Source organism: Mirounga angustirostris, unplaced genomic scaffold, assembly GCF_029215605.1.
Source record: "Mirounga angustirostris isolate CCGP_5_RB_7025 unplaced genomic scaffold, mMirAng1.0.hap1 SCAF_9, whole genome shotgun sequence".
Lineage (NCBI taxonomy): Eukaryota > Metazoa > Chordata > Mammalia > Carnivora > Phocidae > Mirounga > Mirounga angustirostris.
The window spans coordinates 8,614,125-8,639,537 of NW_026991717.1; positions in this window are offsets into that span (position 1 = coordinate 8,614,125).

Here is a 25,413-nt window from a genome sequence, read left to right on the forward strand (position 1 = left end):
CATCATTACCCAAGTAGTAATGCAGAGCCCTTGCAGTGGATGGGGCTCACGCTGTCATCGTGATGAGAAATATATACACCATCACATGGAGTGGTGATGGATGCCCTGGTGAACACAGGCGTGAGCTTTGGAGGCAAGATGCTTTCTGCCCACCTGCACATTAGACGCTCTGCCTCCTCATTTTCAGGAAGCTGCACTTGGGGTATCAACAATGTCTGGGTGACGATTCAGTCACCTCAGGGGAGCCCGGGGGAAGATAGAAAGATTCCAGTGCAGAGTTCAAACTTGACTCTTAAAAATATCCAAGAAAATGGCAAGGTTGTATTGTATGTTTAAATATAAATTTCATCCGAAGCCTGGGAAATATTTCTGAAGTTCTAAATTCAGGCCGCATACCTGAAAACAAACCTTTGTCAAACCAAGAACTCCCTTACAAAGCAGTTCCTCACATTATTTGGCATTCATTTGTCACACAGTAATTATCCTATTAATCCAAGTTAAATCCTTATCTGAGACTCTTCATCCAAAATGTGCATATAACAATTACTGGATAGCTAAAAGGAAGGTGATTTCAGAAACATGCCTTATCATGAGAGCAGACATTGTGCTTTTTGGCAGCCAGGAAGAAATACAATTTCAACATATATAGGAACTAAGATGCATAAGTGTATCTAAGGGATGTGATAAATTATAGGTTTTCAAAGATCTTCAAAGTTCTTAGAGTGATCTTTAGGGAGATTCTAAAAAGGCAAGCTGACTCAGTTACTGAGCGGATCAGATGCTTCTGGCACCTCATTCCAGAGGTTTCTATTTAATTAACTAAAGACACCTTCAAAAGACCTTCATTTAAAACAGGATCCCGTGACTTAGATCCAAAGGGCAACGGCAGTGAGATCCTTGTTCAGGACTTTCCAAATGCCACCAAAGACCCCTGTGTGGCTGCTTGGTAAAAATGTGTTGGAGGGTCTGGTAAGATACATATTTTGGGGCCCCACTTGGGGAGAGTCCATTCAGTGGGTCTGGAGTGTCTGTAGATTTTTACAAAGCTCTGCAGGTGCGTCTCTGAGCTTAGACTGGAAACCACCGCCAAATGCCAACTGCAAACCTTGCTTGATGCTGAGAATCTGCTGGGGGTGTTAGTTCAAGGTGCAGACTTCCAGACCACACCCCAAACTCACTGTATCTGAATCGCTGAGTCCTAGACCCAGATACTCCATCTTAACTGCAGATCATTCTTAGTTTCTGGCCTCGCGTGAACTTATGCATGAACACTTTGATGTGTAAAGTCAAGTTTCTAACTTTATCAGTCAGTTCACACCTAGAGACAGTTCTGAGTTTTAATTCAGCTCCTTGACCCACTCGACTTGTGACTCTGGACAGTTTCATCACCACACAAAGTCTCAGGTGACTCATCTGCGATATAATCACAAGTTATTGCAAAGATCAAAAAAAGGAGCATTTCTAAAATCCCTAGTAAACTGGCAGATAATGGGTACTGAATATTCATTTCTCCCACCATGACTTTACTTACCTCCTAATACGAATATAAATTCACAAATTAGAAGAAGTCTAAAATAGAACATTCCAATCAAGGAATTATGGTCAAAATAAAAATAAGGTCGCATTTCACTTTTGCTAAAAAATGAAAAATACTGATAACATCAGTTTCAGATGAGGTTGTAATGAAAGTGGTACATTACACATCGCTACAGGCAACGTAAATTGGCAGGGTCCTTTGAAGATTTGATATGCTTTTAAAATTATAAAAATGCTCAGATTTTTTTTTGACTTGGCCATTTCCTGTGGAAATTGTTCCCAAAGATGAAAAACACCATTTTCATAAAAATGTTCATTTCAGCATTATTCAAAATAGTCAAGAATTTTTAAACAGCCTGAATGTCCAACAAGATATTTAAGACAAGGTACATTCCTTTATATGTAATATTACGAAGCCACTAAAAGTAATAATTAAGATTACTGTGAAATAAGGAAAAATATCTCCACTGTGATATAAGTGAGAAAAAACAGAGTATAAAATTATATGTATTCTATGATTACAAGTGTAAAATATTTATGTACAGAAGATATGGAAAATGAACAATTAAGTTGCTAGGGGATTGAAAGATTATGATTTTTTTTCTTTTTACTGAACACTGCTGTTGTTAGAGTGCTTTTGTATGTTCTATGGCTACTTTAAAATATTGCCCATCCTTTTGTTCTTTAGAAGAAAAAGACAGCTCCTAGGCTTTGTTACATCCTCAGAGGGTCCCAATATAAAACCACTTTGATGATCTCAAATGTGTATTAGATGGCCACCCTGGCTAGTCACCAGCCCCTAAGCAGAGAATGATTAGGATCCATTGACAGGAAACCAAAAAGGGTAAGGTGACAGGGGTGTGCCAGTGTGGATGGAGGAAAAGGAGCTAAGTCCAGAGCAGATGTCCATACACAGGATGGGAAGGGAAACACAGAAGCACCTGGAGGGGCTCAGAGGTACGAACACTGTTTACAGGCTTCTTAGTTCATGTGACCTGGAGAAATTAATTGGGCACAAGGGTCCAAGAATGGAATCAGCAGAAGTACATTTATATATATATATATGGTGGTTTCCAGTCTAAATATATATATATATTTTTTTTTAAGAGTCTGAGTCAAGAGCTGACCAGAAACTAGCTGGGCTGCCCCAGAGAAGAAGGGATTGATTCTTTTTTCCTGAGTTCATTCTTTCCTCCCTATTCCTGATATGTTCCAAGGCCGTGTCTGATTTTGTGGGCATAGTTTTGATGTCATTAAGTAGTTGCTGTATGAGTTTGCTCAGGCCACCATAACAACATGTGACAGAGTGGATGGCTTAAACAGCAGAAACTTTTCTCATGATTCTGGAGGCCCGAAGTCCAAGATCAAGGTGTCCACAGGGCTGGTTCTTCTCTTGCCTCTGTCCTTGGTTCGTAGCTGGCTGTCTCCTCCCTGTGTCTTCATATGGTCTTCTCTCTGTCTCTACCTGTCTCTAAATTTCCTCTTCCTATAGGGACACCAGTCATATTGGATTAAGGCCAGCCCCTATGACTTCCTTGTAACAATCACTTCTTTACGGATCTCCAAATATAGTCACATTCCGATGTCCTCGGGATTAGGATTTCAACATATGGATTTTGTGGGGATATCATTCAGCCCATTACAGTTGCCATGCTTTAGCTCAGAACGTGAAAACCAGGTGACAAGTCATGTCACACAATATATACATAAACAGAGAGACTCTGGGTTGGGAGGAATCATGGACAACACTGATCTTAATTTCTCATCGCACAGAATGAAGTAAGGCGTGGGTGGGTTAAGTGGGTTTCCTGAAACTACAGAAGACAAGTTCACAGGCATGAGCATCATGATCTGAGATACCATGCAAGTCATCACTTCATTCTTTCCTCCTTTGCACCCCTAGACTCCCCCTCCTTCTCTTAAAGCAGTCCCATTTAATTGTATCCCAGACATGAGTCCACATAGGTAGAGGCTCAGTACAGAAGGATTCCGAGGAAGGTGTCAGAGGCTCACAGAATCCAGCCCCCCATCCTGAGGTATGGACCTGCCAGATCCCATTGGAGGGCAAGGGGAAAAGATCCCGTCATTTCCCAGCTGAGGTCTTCGGTCTCCAGGCTCCTGGTGCAAGTAAGTGAGAGGAGTTTTTCTCATCAGAGAACTTCACTTCCCCGGGGAAGAGAAAAGCCTAGGCCAAGATGCCCCTGATCCTGGGAAGTGGCCAGAATTTCGGTTTCTCTGTGCCTCCTCCTCGTTCTCTGACCTCATCTCCTACCCTTTCACTCTGCTCGCTCAGCTCCAGCCACTCTGGCCTCCTTGCTGTCCCTAGAACATGTCAGGCATCTTTATTCTGTTTGGGGGCTTTTGCAGTGTGCTGTGGTCTGAATATTTGTGTCCCCTCAAAATTCATGTTGAAATCCTAACCCCCCAAAATGATGGTATGAGGAGGTGGGGCCCTCATGAATGAGATTTGTGCCTTATAAAAGAGGCTCCAGAAGGACCCCTAACCCTTCCACCATGCGAGGACACAATGACAAGCCTGCAGCCTGGAAGAGAGTGCTCATCTGACCATACTGGTCCCCGGATCATGGACTTCCAGGCTTCAGAACTATGAAAACTAAATTTCTGCTCTTAGAAGCTACTGGTCTGTGGTATTTTGTTATAGCACCCCAAGTAGACTAAAACACAGTGGCCACTCACTCTATTCTTGGTATTTTTCCTTCAGATGTCCACAGGGAAATGTCCCCAGCCTCCTTCAATTTCTCTCACTGACGCCACAAAGCACCTGATCATATTATTTTATCTTATTTTTTAAGATTTTGTCTTATTTATTTTACAGAGGGAGAGAGAGAGAGAGAAAGAGAGTATTGAGTGGGGGGAAAGGCAGAGGGAGAGGGAGGGAGCGGGGAAGTAGACTCCACACTGAGCGCAGAGCCTGGCCCAGGGCTCAATCTCATGACTCTGAGATCATGGCCTAAGCCTAAACCAAGAGTCAGACACTCAACCAACAGAGCTATCCAGGCGCCCGTGATCATCCTATTTTAAATTACAAGTCATTACACCCACTAACCCCTGCACCTCTGATCAACTATACTTCTTTCTGTTTTTCTACAGTGATTATTGCATTCCAGTACATTCTAAGGTTAATTTACTTACTAGGTTTTGGTTTATTGTCTGTTATTTCCACTAAAATTAACACAAGATAATACTTTTTTTATGCATACCAAATTTTAAGAACAAAGTAGGCACTTAAGAAATGTCTGTTGGGGGGCGCCTGGGTGGCTCAGTCGTTAAGTGTCTGCATTCGGCTCAGGTCATGATCCCGGGGTCCTGGGGTCGATTTCCGCATCAGGCTCCCTGCTCGGTGGGAGGCCTGCTTCTCCCTCTCCCACTCCCCCTTGTATTCCTGCTCTCACTGTGTTTCTCTCTGTCAAATAAATAAATAAAAATCTTAAAAAAAAAAAAAAGAAATGTCTGTTGGATGGATGGATGGATGGATGGATGGATGGATGGATGGATGAATGGATGGATAGAAGGATGGATGGATGGTTGGATGTCTACCAGGCAAAGTCTGGGGCAATGAAGCACTCTTTGCTCCAGCCAACTTTAATCCCCTAATCAGAGGGGGTCAGAGGTTGAGAGTGAGAGAGACAGAGAGAGAGAGAGAAAGAGATGAAGAGAGAGTGTGAGAAGGATGTTGGCTAGTTTTCTATATATTAGTTTGGAAAAGCATAAAAAATTTTTAATTCTAATTACATAATAATGGAGAAAGGATCTTACATTTACTGAAAATCTATTTGGTTCCAGTCAGTTCCATGTTACATCACACAGCAACTCCATTTTACAGATCCAAAAACTGAAGTTCAGGAAAACAACACAAAACAAACAAAACAAAAACACCAAACTAAGTTGCTGGCTCAAGGACCCAAAGCAAGAAGAATCAAATTAACCATCAGATCAAGAGAAATCTGGATCCCATGTTCAAAGGCTTTTACTATATCATCACTACAGTCCTTCACTTGGTGACACGGCAGGATGCTAACACTCCCTCTTCCTCATCTTCCTAGAGGACAGGCAACATTTTGAGTTGGGCAAAATTAGCTCTGTGAGGATGCTAGATAAGACATTGCCTGGTCCCATCTGAATATCAGATCAATGTCTCCTCTGGCCCAGTGGGTCCCCATTTTAATATGTCATAAGGCATAAAGTTTTGCCTTACATGATTGAGGGAATTTATAAAGTGGAGACAATCCAAGGTCATCTTAAGAGCATCACTCTGACTCTTCTGTCTTTCTATGTTCTTTCTTAAGTTGGAAAAAAATGGATGGAGTTACAATCTGTATGCCCCAAGTTGCTGGATAAACCAAGGGAATGAGCTGTCCATGTGAGTGTTCCTTATCATGTAGTTCTGCTTGGCTGGTGGGCTGGTCACATATCTGTGTGTCAGGGACCCGTTCTGTTCTTGAGCCACAAGTGTCTGCAACAGGTATGACTGTTCGTATCACATACACAGAGTGGTAAAAAGGAGTATCCCTTTTTTTTTATCTAAAGTAGGCTTTAATATGTTTTAAGTCCCCATGTTGACAGATACAAATATTTACTCTCAATAGATTTAAGAGTCATCTTATCACCTGGGTTGTGTCTCCTTTATGGTGGGGGAAGGGAACAGTCATCAGACAACCATGTTTTGCTGGGGATGGAGGTAAAATGTTATCAGTCTCTGCAGATTGCTGTTCCTCATTCTGGAAACTGGCAGGAAGACCTCTTCATGTTCACTGCCTTCTCCATCCGTGTTGTCATCACCTCTTCCTGGAATCACAGAGAGCATCCTACTGCCCCTCTGTGCTCAGGGACACCAAGAACTCTCCTTTCCCATGAGATACTCCTGGAAATCTGAGGCAACCAGAGGCAAAGCCCAGGTTTTTTTTCCCTCAAACCAGTGGGGTGCTAGGTCTCAGTCTGGAATTCAGGATACAGGGTGCCTCCTGCAGGACTCATGAACCCCTATGTTCATGACCCCTTTGGTCTTCTGACTCTCTTCTCCATGGACTTTCTGCCTCATATGGGAGAACGTTTCCCTGACTCTATTTCTCCATGATCCATCACTGATAGCCTGAGTTTTATGCCCCCAATTCTTTGTGGTTTAGGATTTTGAAGATAAAAGTTTGTTTTCCAATTCCCAAAGCATTTCCCTTCAAAATCCATCTTGAAACTCAAAAGCCTAGAATTGACTTCTTTATTTTCTAGACTTTACTGTAACAACTCTAACCCGAGGCAGTGGATCTTTTGGAGTCTATTTTAAGTAGAGAAAAGCTATGAGCTTAAAAAAATTAGTAGGAATGAAAACACACCAATCAAATAGTGCTCTGCTACATACCCTAATCAATGAGGAAAATACGTGGACAAACTCATCTAAAACCCTGAGAATCTTGCTAACCATGAGCTGTTAGGCATAATCTCTGTTGCAGAGGACAGAGAAATAAGGAAAATCCTGAGGATCTTCATATACAGTTCAGTTGTTCACCTTCTTGCTTCTTGGCAGGTTTGTGTCTGTCAAAGGCTAGAAACTCTGTTTTTATTTTCACCTTTTTTTTTTTTTTTTTTTTGGCCAATCTGTCAGCTATTCTGTGCCCTACTCTGGGGCTGCTCAAACTTAGCATGCATGCAAGCCAACTGAAGTTCTTGTCAAAATGAGGATTTGGATTCAGCAGGTCTGGAATGCAGCCTGAGATCCTGGATGTCTAAGGAGCTCACAGGGGCTGCTGGTCATGCTGGTCCATGCACCATGCCTTGAATACAAGGTAGTAGCTTCATTTCACCTGCAACTTCTCCATACACATCCTGTACTGCAAGCATGCAAAAGATTAGTATGTTTTTTTTTTATTTTTACGTTTTGTCCATGCTGTGTGCCCTCTGTCTAGAAAAACTGCCCAAATTAGCATCTTGTTTAGGTCTTTGTATTTTTCAATGCTCAGATCATGCACCCTCAATCCTTCCCATCACCCACCTCCCATCCAGAGGATTTGGATACAAATGACCTGTCCTAATGCACCACACAGCGCTCTAATTTTAGCTTATCCTCTTTGTTTTTCTTCCATGTCATAACATGAGCACATTAAATCCTGGAATTCTTTTTCTCCTTTCTCATTATGTAATACAATGTGAGCCCTAAATTCCCTAACAGTGACTGCTTGAATGATTGAATGACGAAATGAATAAAACTTAAGGTTTGCCATGTAAGCAAAGGTTTAAATGATGTGAAATGTCTGCGGATGGACACGGGAAAATTCCCCAAAATCTCATATCTTGATGAGAACAGGTCAACACTGTGTGTAGGTTCCTAGACCGTCGTGGCTTTCTGCCCTATCACTAATGGGAGGAATTAAGCACTAGGACTATCTGCGAAAAAGATGCATCTTGTACCTCCAGCACTCTGGGGTGGGAGCAACCAGGGAGAGAAGACAAGGATTTTCCTGCCCCCCAAAGCTCCAGGGAGAACCTCACCACGTAGCGTAGGTCACAAGGGGAGGCCCACGGTGATTATTACCTTTTGAAGATGGTGGATTCATTTCTGCAAAAGCCAATTCCAGGTTTGTTCCCATTAATCCCCTGCTTGATGAGAACGGCGGGGTGTACTGCTAATGGTTTCTGGTTGCTTGTGGGCTGATGTGAAATGCATGTGATAATTAGCTAACTAAATTAGTTCTGTTCTCATTATTTTTTATATAAAACAGCTTTGTAGGGATGGCTTTTTTACAATGATTTCTGGTCTAATTTCTCATTATCACCAAAAAAAAAAAAAAAAGCTGATAACATTTTTCTCCCCATTCTCTAGGGGATCTCTTCCACTCACCACTTTTGGCACCTTCCAAACCTTCCTGGGTATGACCTGTTACATATGTTAAACACTAAAATCATGGGGATGCTCTCCTCTTCTGTCTTCTCTTTTGGATCACAGCACTACCATCACCGTTGGGTTCCTCTTGATATTCATATTCACAGATTAGTAGAGATTTTTTTCATGGTTCTAAATGCAGATAGAAGCATGAGAAAGTCAGCCCAGCTTTCTGCTACTACGCACCCTAGGACTTTCCTCCCCAACATGTTAACATCTCAGATATATGATGTGAGCTGTTCTCTGGGATGTTGCCCATCTGTCCTCAGCCTCAGCCACCTGGTGATTATGCAGAAAGGGCACACGGCTCTCTGTCCTGGTATGGCCATTAGGTTTTAGGGCCTTACAGATCCCTGCATATCCAACCTGCTCTGGAGGGCTCCCTGGAGGGTCTTTTCATAATGCTTTGTGTTGAGTTGTTTTAAATCAGTTGTATTTGCACCTCCTTCCTTCCTAGAGGTGGTTTCTTATTTTTTGAACAAATCGATACTGGGCAGGCTTATATGTGGGGAAGTTCCTAGAAAATACTGTGAATTTGATTACATGACTTTACCCATCTGCATCTGAGCTACTTCAGCAAAATAAAACATCCTCCAGGGTTCAATTACCTGAAATGTGATAAAATGATGCTGGTGTATGGTATATCAAGATTCAGTTCTCATACTAACTGGGTTACCATAGTGTAATTTTTTAAAGATTGCCATAGATCCTTTGACCCTCCTTCCAATGATAGGTGGTGTCAAATTCTCTCTCCTTGCATTTGAGTTCATCTTAGTGACCAACTTTACCAGAAGAAGTGACATTCTCAGACTTCTGATGGCAGGACATAGGACCTCGCTGTCCTGTCTGGAAGATGCCAACCACCAAATAAAGCCTATGACAAACCTCAGGTTGCTATGCCCGTGAGGAGGGCCACACTCACCATATGGAAGGTCACATGGAGAGAAAGAAAGAGAGATGCTCAGCCAGGCCCCTGCTGATCAAGCCATCTCAAGTAACATTGAGACTAAAAATGTGCCATCTTGAATGTCCAGCTCAGTAGGGTTTTCAGATGACTTTAGCCCCAGGTAAGTATTAGAAGACTTGAGCAAAAGCCATCCAGTTGAGCCAAGTCACCCCAAAAAGCCATGAGAGATCTTAGAATTGTTATAGACCACTACATTTCAGATGATTTGCTCAGCAGCTATAGGTAGCTAGAATATATGAGCCAATAGCTCAGTTTCCCATCTATGAAACAGAGATGCTAATGCCCAGCACATGTGAATATTGAGAAGATTTAAATATAATTAGGAAAATCCCTTAGCATATGACCTGGCAAGAGGAGATTCTTAATAATGTCACTTCTGCTTTGCTCTAGTTCTAACAATCTATACATTTGTGATCATAAAATTTGTAGGTCTATATTTGGCTTCCTAAGTTCACGTGTCTGTTCACATCTCCGAAAAGAGATGCACTTAAAATCATCCATTTATTTTGTCAGTCACTAGTTTCAATAACAGCTAAATCTTAATCATTCAGAAACACCAAAGAATGCATTATCTAGTTATGCTTTACAGAGAGCTCAGTGTACGTTTTTGTAATTTTCAAAAGCTTTTCTAAAATCCTGCTAATTTAGACATCTTTTTAATATCTATCATACTTTTTTCATGCTATTGATGCACAATATACTGAATATAACATACAGGTTTACTGATCACTCAGGGGTTACAAAATCTAGTTATCATATTTTATTGTAATACAGTTATTATACCTCAATTTGTCCATAAGGTACATGTCCCTGGTTACTATACTTCTTCTTCCCCCCCCCCCCCCCCCCGTTGAGTGGATTCGAGTTCCCACCCATGCCTTCTCTGGAACTACCTGGGCCCCTGGGCAGACTATAGATGTCTGCCTTTAGGTCTGATGCCCATCCCTGGTCTTGTTAGCTCTGGCAGGTATGGTGATATGACATAACACATAATGACCTTCCCAGTAGGAATTCTATAGAAATAGCAAGACAATAACCTGCATGCCCTGGGAGGCACACAGTAATACTATGTCACTCGAGGGTCAGTTGAAGTCCACCTAATATCTAATAAGCTAAAGTTGCTCCCATTGTCATTATTCTTCCTGTCCCCATAGTGAGCCAGCCTGCAAGACTTAATTTCTTGATTTGCTGTCTGTTTCTCCTGATGGGATGGGAGCTCTTCCTGGAACCTCAAACTGTCCTGTCTGGAAGATGCCAGCCCCCAAATAAAGCCTATGACAAACCTCAAACCACTTGATTGGGGTCTTAAAAGTATTCCAAACCCTTGGCAATCCCCATCCCTTCTCTTTGGAGTCCAGACTTCATCCAATCAGCTGCCACCTGGGGACTTAATTCACATAAGAAACAGTGTCCAGAACCAAAAATCCACTATCTTTGAGTATTCCCACTCCTTAGAGACTAATAAGGAAGAAGGCAGAAAACCGAACCTTCTGTATCAGTGCAATTCGGAATGAGCCGAAGGACGTCTCCTCTGGACAGCACTGCACAGTTATTAGCATTACCCCCCCCAGTCATCCTCACAATTATTTCTAACATTCAGAGAATAACTCAACATGCTCTTCCCTCAACTTAATCTTCTGAGCCACATACTACTGTTATGCACATTGCATAGAGAAGAAAAGGAGGGCAGAGAGCTTGAGAGAATTTTCCAAAGCTACACGGTGAGTGAGGAGAGCCAGGATTCAAACCCAGGCAGGCCGACAACAGAGTTTGCTCTTTCCACCGCCACATGGTAGACAGCCTCACTGAGTGCTAACCCCACGCCTGGCCTTCCCACGCTTCTCTCTCGTCCCTTCAAATGTCAGCCTGATGCCTCATGGCCCAGGTCCTGTGTGTTGGCCTGGCGTCTAATCACCGTTTTGGAGCTTTCTTCAGATCCTGGGTCAACATAATGAGAGAAACTTGAAGACACTCAAGAAATTAGCAACTGACCCCAAAACAAGACCCCTTTCATTCTTCCTGGACCAGCTGCGGCTTGTTGAAAGGATTTTAATCTCTCATACCCGTTAAAGTATTACATTCTTGGGAACGTACCTCAAAAATTCCACATTGCCTGTCTACATTTTTCTGGTTCTGCCCTACTTTTTAAGCTTAATTCCTGAAGGGACAAGAATAAGTAATGATGAGAATTACCAGGAAACAATACTGTTTCTTCTTCGCACCCACAGATCCTTCTCATCTTTCATTTTGCTTAAAACTAAGAGGAAATTATTTAATAAATTAGAAAAGTCCATAAATATCATTCAGACATACTGATTTTATAGCTAACAATTTCTACTTAATTTTTCTTTATCTACTTTATAAAATAACAGCTCTTTGCCAAGGTCTTAATTAAGCTTTAAAAGCCCAATGTCTATTTTTTGTCTTATTAATAGGGGATTTAAAATTCTCCTCGCCATTTTATTTTTTGCCTGGGTTCATCTTTTGGTTCAGTAATGTAACAGGCCAGCTAACCTCCATTTCTAGTCTTCATTTCTTGAAGTTGTGGGTACCTTAGCTTCTCAGGGGATTCAAATGGATCCCCTCGAAAATCCAGTTTGGTTTTCTGTTGTACATATGACATTTTTGGAAACCTTGGTCCAGTAACATTATTATACACATGAAAACAGAATGATCAAAATGTAGATGCCCTTAACAATATTAGTTTAGAGCTAAGGATCTTCTAATTTTTTTTTATCCCGTGATTTCCTAGAAATGACAAATAATAGGATGCTTGTGTTGGTTCTGAACTTCAGAAACCCTAATTAAGAAGGTTAAGAAATCCCTATATAACAGCGCATTCTACCCCAAGACTACCAAGGAGATCCCAGTCAAAAGCAGATCCAAAGCTTCTTAAAATGTGTTGTTTCTTTCTTTCCTCATACCTCTATTACCCAGAGATAAACAATAAATAGCAAGTGCAATGAGAAACAGGGAGATGGAGAGAGAAGACACAAGATTATAATTAAAAGAACAAAACAAACCACTTGGCTCTAAAAATGAGAGGCTCACTTGGGGATGTGGCAAAGAGAAGTTGCTTCTCGGACACAGACAGGTGAGGATATTTCTCAACAAATTCTTAAATGGAAGTAGTCAGGAAAGCAATTCATTTTGGAGAGGGTATACTCTGGATTTTTAATGCTTTCATTTGGTTGTAGTCTAATGGGCCAAAACCTGAGCCATTAATCTCAGCTGCTATATCCTAACTAGCCTGGAGCCTGTTCTTGCCCTATGTTTAAGTGGTTTCTCTGTACTTTGGTCCCCCTGGTTGGAGATGGTTTTACTCAACATTATAGATAGGTGCTTAAGATCAGAATACATCTCCCCCACAAACTAACTCCACTTTAACTGACTCCTACCTTGGAACTTGGTCCAATGAGGCTCTTCACCACTGACTAATGATTTTTTCTCTAGTTCCTCAACTGGAGAGGTATAGCCTGGTTCCTTCCATTTCTTCCTATCTGATCAGCTATATTCCATATTGTTGTGTATTTCTCAGTGGATCTCCAGGTTAATTACATTTGACCATTCCATGAGCTAGGACAGCCACAAGCATTCTTTACTTTGACCTTTGGTGTTTCCTATGCTCTCAATGTTTGGTCTGGATCAGCTGGATCAGCCTAAGGTAAGAAGAGTTAGAGACCTTGAGAACAGTCTTCTCCTTAGACCAGTCTTCCCAGGACACATGTCCACGGGACCTCTTGGGAGTAATGAGTGAAGAGCAGGTGCAGAGAATATTATAGGAAGCTAACAGGAAGGCAGAATAATCCAACAGAAGTTGTTTATTTTGCAGAGGGGGATTAACAGAGATTGTACTGAACTAGGGCTATGAAAATCTGTACCTACATATGTGAAGAAGCATGGGATTCCATTCTGAAAAAGGAAAACTGGGAGTCAGGGGGTATCTGCTAATGGAATGCTAAATAGGTCCTTGTTCCCAAATCATAGTAAGAGGCCAGTATTATTCTGAAACCAGAACCAGACAAAGATATCACAAGAAAATAAAACTACAGATAAATAGCCCTTATGAATATGAACCCCCAAATTCTCAACAAAATACTAGCAAAATGAATCCAGCAACATATTAAAAGGATTATACACCATGACCAAGTGATATTTAACTCAGGATTATAAGGCTAGTTTAACACATGAAAATCAATTAAAGTAATATATTATGCTAATAATAAAGGCAAAAACTACACGATCATCTCAATAGATGGAGAAAAAAGTGATGTTCCAAAATTCAGTATCATTGCATGATAAAAACAGTCAGCAAACTGGGAATTGAAGGGAGGCACCTCATGTTGATAAAGGCTATCTATGAACAACCCACAGCTAATAACATTTTGCTAATGGAGAGAAACAGGATGCTTTCTACCTAAGCCTGAAAACAAGGTTTCACCACTCCTATTCAACATTGTACTGGAGGTTCTTGCCAGGGTGATTAAACAAGAGAAAGAAAATATAAGGCATCCAGATTGGAAAAAAAGAAGTAAAATTATCACTATTTACAGTTGACAAGATCCTGTTTATAAAAGTCCACAGAAACACAACTAGAGGTAACAAGTAAGTTCAACAAGATTACAGGATAAGCTATCAATACACAAAATTTCTATACCTTAGAAATAAATAATCTTAAAATGAAATTAAAAAGCAATTATATTAGGGCACCTGAGTGGCTCAGTCGGTTAAGCATCTGCCTTCAGCTCAGGTCATGATCCCAGGGTCCTGGGATTGAGCCCCAAGTTGGGCTCCATGCTCAGTGGAAAGCCTGTTTCTCCCTCTGCCCCTCCCCCTGCTCATGTGCACTCTCTCTCTCTCAAATAAGTAAATAAAATCTTAAAAAAAGCAATTATATTTATAATAGTATCAAAAATAATTAATACTTAGGAACAAATTTAACTGAAGAAATGTAAGAATTGTACACTGAAAACTATAAAACATTGTTAAAAATTAAAGACCTAAATAAACAGAAAGGCACCCTCACCATAGACGAGAAGACTAATTATTATTAAAATGGCAATAATACCCAAATTGACTCGCAGATCAGTGAAATTCATATCAATATTCCAGTTGCTCTTTTTTCCTTGGAACTGACAAGTTGATTATAAAATTCATACAGAAATGCAAGGGACTCAAAATACCCAAATCAATCTTGAAATAGAAGAACAAAATTGGAAGCTCCCATTCTCAATTTCAAAACTTAACTGCAAAGCTAAAATAATTACACTATAGTGTAATTACACTAGCCCAAGAATTGGCTGATAGATTAGTAAGTGTAATTGAAATTCCAGAAATAAATATTATATTTATATTTATGGTCAACCAGCTTTCGATAAGTGTCCCAAGATAATTAAATGAGAAGAATGATCATTCCAATAAATGCTCCTGAGACAACTGGATAACCATGTGCAAAAGAATGAATTTGGACCTCTTCCTTACACCATATACAAAAATTCACTCAAAGTGAATTGAAGACCTAAAGGTAAAAGCTAAACCTATGAAATTCTTAGGAGAGAACATAAGGGTAATTCCCATGATTTTGAACTGGGCAAAATAGTTTCTTAGACAGAAATTCAAAATCACAAGTGACAAAAGAAAAAGCAAATACATTGGATTTCATCAAAATTAAAAACTTTTGTGATTCAAGGATATCATCCACAGAATGGGAGAAAATATTTGAAAATTATATAACAAATAGGGGACTTGTAAAATAGAATATATAAAGAACTCTTACAGTTAAACACACAAAAAATAGGCATAGGATCTGAAGAGACATATTTCCAAGAAGATGTAGAAATGACCAATGATACTGATCCCCAATAAAGCTACTGTAGTACATGCATAGGGACCTCAGTCCAACCACCACAAGGAACTGAACTCTTCCAACAAGTTGAATGAGCTCGGAAGTAAGTGCTTCCCCCAAACCTCCAGGGAAAAGCCTCGTCTTGCTAATACCTTGATTTCAGCCTTGGGGGTCCCTGAGCAGAGAATCCGGTTTTGCCTACCCAGACATCTGTCCTACAGAACTAGGAGACAGTAAATGGGAGTTGTTATAAGTGGCTACATTTACTATAGTTTGTTATGTAGCAACAGAAAACTAATGTAAGTTCCTTACAAATTAAAAAAAAAGAAAAGAAAAGACCACACATCTTCTTCCATTTGTCAATCTCTTCTTCACAGGAAACATTCTCAAAAGAATTATTATCTTCATTTCCTTACCTCCTGCTCACTGCTCAGCACACTCCAACCTGGCTTCTGAACTCCATCTTCCATTAAGAAGGCATTTAGTCTCCCCAAAGACCTCTCTGTTACTAAAACCAATGAGCGTTTTAAAGAACTCATGTTTCCTGATATTTTATTAGCACTTGACCCAGTTAATCTCCTCTTCCAAAAACTCTGTTCTTGCCTTGGCTTCTGTGATAGCCTAGAACTTCTCGGACTGCCTCTCTCCCTATTTGTATGTGTGTATATCCTCCTCCCCTCAGGAATTGTGTGCTAATGTTCCTCAACATTGGATTTTTGCCTCTCTCCTCTTCTTGTTCTGTCCTTTAAAAGAGTCAGTAACCAGGCTCACCTGTTGTTCCAAACACCTAAATACTTAGCTCATGTAACATCCACAGTAACCCTGTGAGAGAGGTCGGACAAAATGGAATCATGCCCAAGACCATATACTAATTAATAAGCGGGGCTGGGTTTCTAGTCCAAGCAGCCCAGAGGCTGGTGAAACCACTATATTATATCACCTCCAGGAATTCTTATCTACATCCCTTATTTCACATAATATCTGTACGCTGATGACTCCAGTGTTTTATCTCCAATTCTGACCTTTCCTCTGAACTTGGAAACGATACTCAAATAAATAAATTGACAAATTCGCCACCTCAATCTTACCTACTAGTGAATGCAGCACAATCCACCAACTGTGCAAGAAATGCAGTTGTGATCGTTCAGATCCTCTGTGTCCTACCTTGGATATCTCGGAAGCAGCTCAAACTCAGTACAACCAAAGCTTATCTCATCCCCAGCCTGTCCACTGTAGGTATCTATTCGGGCATAAGAAAGCATTGGAACATTAGGCTAAATCAGCAATGTCTTATTTCTTACAGATGCGGGGCTGATTGAAAGGTTCCTCTTCTGATTCCCTGGGGTTATTCAGTTGGGGGGCCTGCAGTCTGAAATGTCTTAAGACGTTCTCATGTATGCATTTGGCAGTTAGGTGCTGGCTGCTTTGTTGGGTTGCCTTGGTCTTCTTTCCAATGTGGCCCTTTTATCCTCCAGTAGCTCAGACCAGCTTGCAAACATTACAAGGGAGAGAAGGTGGAACCCATAGGACCTCTCAAGGCCCAGTCTCAGAAGTATTATAATGCCAAATCCAACATACTCCATTGGTCAACGTAGGTTCTGGGATGAATCCAGATCCAAGGAAACAGTTGTCACCTCTTTTTTTTTTAAGATTTTATTTCTTTATTTGAGAGAGAGAGAGAGCGTGAGCAGGGGGAGAGGAAGATGGGGAGGGAGAGGCAGACTCCCCATTGAGTAGGGAGCCCGATGTGGGGCTCCATCCTAGCACCTTGGGATCATGACCTGAGCCAAAGGCAGATGTGTAACCATCTGAGCCACCCAGGTACCCCCAGTTGCCACCTCTTAATAGGAGATGCATTATCTCATCTGCATAGCCAATGATCTGGTACAGACAACCATCATCTTTGCTGGGGATACTGAGATAAGCTTTACTTTTGGGTCCCTCTAGCCCACCCTGCTTTGTAGCTGGACGTATAATTCAAAATTAGAAGTCTGTTCATGGCACTACCATACCCCAATCCAACACATAAATCATCATCATCCTCATCTTCATCATCCCCAAATTCTTAGCGTGATCTGAAAGGCAATATAATTTGGCCTCCTTTTTTCTTTGGTAGTCCCTTCAAGCCCAGGGCCTTTGCACATTTTATTTCCTACAGCTGGAATGCTCACCCCCCACCCCCATTCAGTTGGCTAACTCCTAGCCAGTCATCAGATTTTTAATCTCAAATATCACTTCTTAGCAGAACCTTTCCATGACTCCAGACAAGGTAAACTCCTCCTGTCATGTGTTTTCATATCATTAGGAGCTCATCCTTCCCAGCACTTAGAAGAGTTGTTATTTTGCAAGTATAGTTTTATTCATTTGATTAATAACTCTCGCCCCACTTAAATGGTAAATTCTGTAGAGGCAGAGCCCAAGCAGCTTTTTGTATCTCATGCCTAGAGCAGTGTCTGGGACGAAGTAAGCATGCAATAATAATTTAGTTAAATGAATGAAAGCTGGAGCATGCAGACCTTTGTTTATATCTTACTTCTCCACTTATTAGCAATGTAGCATTCAACAAGTAATTTACTCCCCCAGCCTGGAATTCTTTATCTGAAAAAAAAAAAAAAAAAAAAAAGCATAACGATATTCCTAGTCACCAAGTTTTTCTGTAAGGACTAAAAGAGATAATATAATTAAGTGGCTCTAGCACTGTGCCTGGAATACGGTAAATGCTTGCCATTCTGGAAACATGTAGTGTAAGTGCTTTGTCATGTAACAAAGATCTAAAGAGTGTGATTTGCCTCACATCACACACTTAGGGCAGAGCCTGAACTGCACTGTTCCTGTATCAAGAGCCTTTGTTACCTTGTTGCTTGTTGGGCGCAGCCACCTTTCCTTTCTCGAACCACACCTCCAACAGCCCTTTCCTATATTAATGGACTCCGATATCCACAATCCCACAACCCAAAAATGCCCTCCCAGGAAAACATTATGCAATTCAAGTACCTTCATTTGTAAAGTGTGTGTGTGTGTGGGGGGGGGTCATTCTTTTTTTTTTAAGATTTTATTCATTTACTTGACAGAGAGAAAGAGTGAGCACAAGCAGGGGGAGTGGCAGAGGGAGAGGGAGAAGCAGGCTCCCCGCTGAGCAAGGAGCCCAATATGGGACTCGATCCCAGGACCCCAGGACCATGACCTGAGCCGAGGGCAGATGCTTCTGGGACCTGACATCAGGCTTGGCTCTCTTGGTAGAAGAAGAAGAACACATAGGTAGTGTTTTGTCACGTGCACATGCAAATCCAGGCGCAAAATCTGACTTGATTTGAGGAGCAACACAGTGAGTTTTTAGAATGACCCCCCCTGCCAAGGGGCACCTGAGTGGCTCAGTTGGTTAAGCATCTGCCTTTGGCTCAGGTCATGATCCTGCGGGATTGAGACCTGTGTTGGGCTCCCACTCAGCAGGGGGTCTGCTTCTCCTCCCTCTGCCCCTCCCAATGCTGATAGCTGCCCATAATTACAGATACCCATCCTAGAATCTTCTTAACTGAGCAGAGCCAGAGAGCTAGTTCTAATTTCTCTGCCCAAGTAGGATTTTCTCTCCCAGTTCTGGTTTGTTTTTTGGTTTGTTTGTTTGTTTCCCCCCTCTTATTCTGTTTTTAAAGGGGAAGAAGCATTGTTGCCTCATTAAATCAAGGGCCAGTGTTACGGACTGAATGTGTCCCCCCAAACACGTATACTGAAGCCCTCACCGTCAATGTGATGGTATTTGGGGACAAATGGTATTTGGGAGGTAATTAGGGTTCAGTGGGGTCATAAAAGTGGGGTCTCATGATGAGATTATGACCCTAATCAGAAGAGACACTAGAGAGATAGAGATCTCTCTGCACACACCCACAGAGGAAAGGGCATGTGAGAACACACGAGATGGTTCCTATAAGCAGAGAGAAAACCTACCTCGATGACACCTTGATCTTGGACTTCCAGCTTCTTGAACGGTGAAATATAAATTTCTGCTGTTAAAGCCACCCAGTCTGTGGTATTTTGTAACGGCAGCCCAAGCTAGCGAAAGTAATTAGAGGCCACCATCTAATGGGAAAAAAAAGAAAAGATATAAAAAGACGTCACTTTTGTGACCTCAGAGGAAGCTGTGGCTACTGGGTGAATCAGGTGAAATGTCCTTTCATTTCTCACCCGCGGAGGGTGGCTAGGGCCAGAGGGACAAATTGGCTTTAGTTAGCACTTTGCTCAGTGGGGTTCTGCCTTGATTTTAAGCTTCTCTTGATTCAAAGCCCCCCTTGGACTTCTTAATAACATCAGCAAGGGCCGGTACAGCAAAGCATTGATTTTTGCCATTTTTAACCTACCGTTGGTGGTAACTTGTTATTATTAATATTGGTCTCCAAGTCGTTTAGATCATCTTGAGAATAGAAGCTTGTGGCACGAGGACAAATGGACTCAATACTTTTTCTTAGTTCCTTGCACTTGATTCTGAAGTCCATCCTTAGACTCAGACACAAGAGTGTGGGGCCAAATGGAGCTACAATCCCCCTCGTGTATATTTCCAGAGATGTTAGGGAATTGTCCTCCTTTCCTTAGACCTGAGACTTGGAGGAAATCTTCAGAGCTAAAAGTTGCCCAGCTGGAAGAATTAAAGATCGTGTCAAGACTTAACCCAGTCATGCAACACAGCCCCAGTCAATCTTCTCATAATTCAAGGCTCCATGTCTGCAAAATGAAGAGATTTAACAGTGTTGGACCTGACAGTCTATTTATGCTTTCTCTGAAATACGTGGTACTCCACATGTGTGCCACCTTCTATGACTTTGGAAAGGATTCTCCAAAGCATCTTTCTCTGTATCAGTTGCTCCCAAAGCGTAAACCAGCAACATTAGCATTACCTAGGAATTGATAAGAAGTGCAGAATTCCGGGCCTCACCCAAAACCTACTAGATGACAAATTGCAAGAGGGACCCAGTGATCTGTGTTTCCACAAGCCTTCCAGGAGATTTGGAGACACAGTCAATTTCAAGGACAACTGCACCCTTATTTTTAAGCACCTCTGCCAACCTAAACATGAGAAGCCATGCAAAGTGATCTCATCCCTCTTGCCAGGGTGATTGGCTCAGGTTAGTTCAACAGTTTTAAAGCCTGTGACTCTTCATCTATATTTGGCGAACAAGATATCTTTTCTCTCCCCTCGGACGTAAACCAGGAAAGCAGAGGTGTGGGTTGCTGCCAGTCACCATCCTGCACCAGGAGGGAAGCCCGCCTAAGGACAAAATCCACCACTGAGGAGTGCAAAATGAAAGAATTTCAGAGATAAAGACCTAGATTTCCAATATAGTCATGCCCATGAACTGTTGCTAGAATTTCTAATTAAGTAATACAACAGATTATCTTTATCCCTCAGCCAGTTAGATTCGGATTTTCGCTTATTTGCACTCAAAAACATCTTGACTAATAGTGATAACAGAGAGTCCAATTAGGAGTCTAGTGTAGAATCAAGAAATGTACAATGGTGGCTAATAGCAAGAGGGTGATGGAATTGAGGATGGAGACAAGTGAAGAGCTTCTATTTGGAAATAAGAAATTATGGGGCTTAATTCTGCATGGGTAAAGGAGTGAAGACTACTCTAAGAATTGGGAACAGAAATAAACCCCAGATCTTTAGATCTGCAGAGATTTTACTATTACTGACCCTCTCCCAGCCCCCATGATATATCCTGCCACACTTTTTGTCCCTATTATAATCCTTTCTCTTTTGTCTTTTCTTCATATCTCAATCTCACCCTTTATCCATTTCTGACCCACAGCTTTTTGCTGCCCAGATTTACTCCCCACCCCATTTTCCATTAAAAATAGTCAAGGAAACACATAAACAAATTAAATTTTAATAATCTAAGTTTAACACAGAATTGAAAGATTATTCTTTCTGTTAATACATTAATACAAAAAAATGTTTTTGAGCAACATCTATGACTTATGTGCTGAGTATGATGAGAGGAGGTAGCAATGAGCTTGTCCTCAAGATTTTTATGGTCAGGAACAGTATCAGCCACCTTTGCCTGTAAAGGGTCAGATTTTCAGCTTTATGGGCCACATGATCTCATACAGCTACTCAGCTGACTGTGCAGAGTGAAAGCAGCCTTGGCAATATGTAAATGAATGGGTGTGGCTGTGTCCTAATCAAATTTATTTACAAAAACAGGCAGCCGACCCGATTTGGCCCTTGGGCAATAGTTTGCTGACCACTGATCTAAACAGACATCTGATAAGGAAATGATAATGCAACACAGAGAAGCAATGACAGAGTATCTTCTAAGTGAGCTGGGTACTTAAACACTGCTTGAAGGTACAATTTTAAGCTAAGGAAGTATTTTCATGTTTCTTCTTTGTTGGTCTTGACCACAGCATGCTGTAAATTAAAAACAGGGCCTTCTGGAACTGCTGAACTTCTACGGGACTGAGAAAAAAACAAACCTGTTAAGATTTACTGAGGAATTAGCCTACTTACCAATCAGAAAGCATAAATTGAAAAGAATATATAAGAAAGTAATTTTGTTATTTCTTACTACATAGAAGTAGGAAAATAGTGGAAGCAAATCGTTACCTTAACTCCCCCCTAGATCATCCCCTTCCCCTTGTGCTGGAAACCCAAGACCTCTCCACTGTCCTTGAGATACCAAAACCCTACAACAAATTTACCAAAACCCTACAACCAAAAATAAATAAATGTAGAAAGAATCAAACTCTTCACAATATTGAATCTTTATAAGAAGTGTACTTTCCTCGTTTTCAATTCTTCTTTTATGCCTCTCGGTAGAATTTTGTCATTTTCTTCCAACAAACACTGACCATTTCTCCAGTTTATTCAAAGATAGTTTATCTTTTTGTTGCTCTTGCAAATGGGATCTTTCCTGAATTTGATTTTTTGACTTTCCTCTCTGTGTCTAGGAAGTGATTGATTTTTTTAATATTAATTTTTTAACCAGGAAATTTATAATCTCTTACTGTTAAGATAGTTTTTCGGGCGCCTGGGTGGCTCAGTCGGTTAGGCGACTGCTTTCGGCTCGGGTCATGATCCTGGACTCCCAGGATCGAGTCCCGCATCGGGCTCTCTGCTCAGCAGGGAGTCTGCTTCTCCCTCTGACCCTCTCCCCTCTCATGCTCTCTCTCTCTCTCTCAAATAAATAAATCTTTAAAAAAAAAGATAGTTTTTCAGTTAAATCTCTTCCCAAGAATACAATCATACCATGTTAAATATTAATAAATTTTACTCCATTTTTTGGATACTCAATACTTCTTTTCTTACTGCATTGATGAATACTTTCAAAACAATTGAAGTGAAAGGTGCTTTGTTCCTTATTTTAATGGTAACTCTTCTTGTATTTCACTTATCAATCATGATGTTTACCTGGAATTTCATGTGTACTTATCAGATTAAAGATTTATAAATATATTCATAATTTATTGAATTTTTTATTGGTGGAAGTAAATAAAGAACCCAGAAATTGATCCTTGTATATGAGTGAATTAATATGGTAAAATTCATTTCTGAAGTCAGTGGAAAATGATGGATTATTTAATAAATGGAACTAACAGAATATTATCCGTCAGAAGAAAATATATTTGGGTCTCTATTTTATATTGTTTCCAAAAGGAATTCCCAGTGACAAAACACTCCAGTGTTAAAAAAAATAAATAAAATATTGATGGCAAAAATATGCTGTTAACAAAGTCAATAGATGGTAAAAATAGATTTTACTATTTTTTTTCACTGCAGATAGATACCAAAGATAGCAGATAAAGGGTCATGTGTATAATGCCCAAAGAACATTTACAAACTTACCAGAAAAATACATAGAATCCAATAGAAAAAAAATGGCCAAAAGCTGTAAAAAAAAGAAATTCACAAAAGAACATACTCAAATGGCCAACATACATGAGGGACTCCAATTCGCTAGCAGAGAGGGAAATATGAATTTAAATCACAAGACAATATATTCTTATGACTATCAGATAGCAAAAAGGAAATAGCATCAAATATGGTGTGGGAGGCAGTTACAGCACTCTATGTTACTGGTGCAGATTTGAATTTTTTTTTTTTAAAGATTTTATTTATTTATTCATGAGAGAGAGAGAGAGGCAGAGCGAGAAGCAGGCTCCCAAGGAGCAGGGAGCCTGATGCGGGACTCGATCCCAAGACCCCGGGATCATGACCTGAGCCGAAGGCAGACGCTTAACCATCTGAGCCACCCAGGCGCCCCAGATTTGAATTTTTATAGCTTTTTGGGATAGCAATCTTTCAGCATCTATTAAATTTCAAAACACATGTATTCTTCAAGACCCACGCACTCGTTCCTCTGACAGCGAGGAGTGCTGAGTCAGTGCTCAATCAGTGGGGCAGATCTGCTCTGTGTGATACAGAATGAGGAACAGGGGCACCTGGGCAGCTCAGTCGGTTAAGTGCCGACTCTGGGTTTCAGCTCAGGTCATGATCTCAGGGTCCTGAGATTGAGCCCCTCATTAGGCTCTGGGCTCAGTGGGGAGACTGCTGGAGACTCTCCCTCCCTTTCCTTCTGCCCCCTCCCCCCACTTGCGCACTCTCTCTAGAATAAATGAATCTTTAAAAAAAAGAATGGGGAACATATTATAGAGATTAGACTTGACACAATCGTAGGAGGCAGTGGCCTCGTCTGGTACCCGGCATCTAGTGTGGGGCCTGAAGTCACTATAGGTCAGCCAGACCAGCAGTCAGGAACACTGAACCTGGCCCAGAGGAAGAGCACATTGCACCTGGGAGGATGTGCTGAGTGGATGAACACAAACAGGTGTCCCAGGAGCATCAATCACAATGCCCTAAGACCTGAAGGAGAAGCTAGTGCCCTTCATCATGGACCTGCATGCTCACTTGGCCCAGGACTCAGAGAAACTACAGGAATAGATGTGGTGGGAGGGATTATGGGTCCATGCACTCACCAAACAGGTGAGTTAGTAGATTAACAAAAATGTGTGCAAGTTACCCATGCCTGGTGGCCTACGCGGACTTTCAGACATAACAAAATGGCTGCCCCTTTACTTCTGCCTTCCGAATCTCACACGGCTTTCTTGTATGATGAACATTAACCTGGAGCAATCCAGGGAAGGGAATTCTGCACAACGTAGTTCCAGATTAGCTAAAGTGATACAAGACAAAACTCTGCAGTAACTCCCAGTGAAGTTACTTTCCAGGAATTATCATCATACAAAGGGAGCTGCCTCATCCATCCAAGGGCACCCCTTCCCTGGAAGCAGGATCTGCTATGGAAGTACAAAGGTTTGATTTCCCTGCCTCAACTGGTATGACTTCGAGCAACCACCCAATGTCAGAGCTACCAAAGTCCTTGAAGCTTCTGATCCAACTGCTCTGCAATTCAACCTCACCTTCTGCCCAAACCTTGCCTCTCACCCCAAATAGATATTGTTCTTGGGAGCAACCCCCAGTAAACCTCCTGCAGCTATTCTCAGGCACTCAGAATTTGTTTTCCAGGACACCCAACCAATTACAATTACATACAGCTATCTTACAATGCACTGTTTGTAGTGACAAAATGAGGAAATTATGTGATTCCAATTATAGGTGAAATATATTATGATATATCCATACCATAAAATATTTGCCAGAAATAAAATGCCCCAGGGCTACAGGTGTTGACCTGGAAGGATTCCCACTAGGTATTTTGTTGAGAAAGAAAAGCAATACATAGAAAATTCTGTATATTATAAAAATATTTTTTGTTAAATAATGTCAGAACTCATACACAACCTCTTTGTGTATGTAGATTTTTTTCTATATGTATGAATCTATATATATATATATGTATGTACATACATATATGTTTGTATGCAATTACATAGGCAGGAATTTAGAAAGTCCACATGCTAAGTTGATGGCCTGGCTTATTTGGTGGGAAGGATAAAGGTTGAAGGGGAGGGAAGAAGAGAGAAAGAAGCAAAAATGTATACACTGATAAGTAAGATCTCATCTATGTAATGATATAAATAATATGTGTATCTGTGTGTATGTGTATTTAAAGTATAGTCATATAATTATGCATAAATAAAATATATATAAAGAAAATATCGTACATTTATATCTACTTACATTAAATAAATTAAGATGTGCTGCCTTTTGGCAAGGTATTG